Source organism: Elephantulus edwardii, unplaced genomic scaffold, assembly GCF_000299155.1.
Source record: "Elephantulus edwardii isolate Elephantulus edwardi_28Jun2011 unplaced genomic scaffold, EleEdw1.0 scaffold00133, whole genome shotgun sequence".
NCBI lineage: Eukaryota > Metazoa > Chordata > Mammalia > Macroscelidea > Macroscelididae > Elephantulus > Elephantulus edwardii.
In genome coordinates, this window is record NW_006399883.1 from 1,800,432 (window position 1) to 1,801,354 (window position 923).

A 923-nucleotide genomic window follows, 5' to 3' on the forward strand; every position below is an offset into this window, starting at 1 on the left:
CTTAGCCGTACATGTTCATATCCTTGAAGATGCATCATGGAACTGTTGCAGGGAGGCTAGGATTTTTAAGCTCCACCTCACTTACTTTGGGCATGTGGCCAGGAGAGATCAGTCCTTGGAGAAGGACATCGTGCACAGAAAGGTGGAGGGACAGCGCAGGAGAGGGAAAACCCCAAATGAGATGGACTGATACAGAAACAGGGGTTACGGAGGTTGGTGTGTCAGAATTAGTGAGACTGGCTCAGGACAGGGAAGAGTTCAGAGCTGCTATACATAGGGTTACTATACATCACAGGTCACTCAATAGCACATAACATACATCAATAACATACTATGAGAGATTTGGAAGAAGGAGTGGCACGGACTTCTTAAATAACATGCCTCTGGAAACTCTGCGAAGTGTGATAAATGTTGATAGTTGTAGAAGGGCTTCAGGCCTTTTGTTCATAGGGTCAATATCAGTCATGCTCGACTCGCAGGCAATCAACAACAGCAACAACATTGGATTGTTCACCCACTAATAGGGAATTTGAGTTAGGTTAGACCGTCTGAGACAGATAACTAATGATATATCATTACCATAGTAATTTTGCACAGGTTCAGATATTTGGTTTATATGAATGGATTAGAAGCTTGTGGGGCAAAGCTATAATCTGTGGGATTATGACTGAATACGTCTAAATCAGAATTCTGTCCAGGAGGATATATATGGCAGTCCAGACCGCAGGAGAGGGATGGAAACCGGAAAGAGGCCAGCCTCTTCTTCCTCAAACTCTCACCTCAATTTTAGGAATGCTATTTTTATAAATGTGTTCTGTTGTACATACGGTTTTCAGAGGCCTGCTATTTCAGAAGTGGATGGCCAATCCTTCTTCCTAGTCTGTCTCAATGTGAATGTTCAGATTAAGAGAAGTATTAGACAG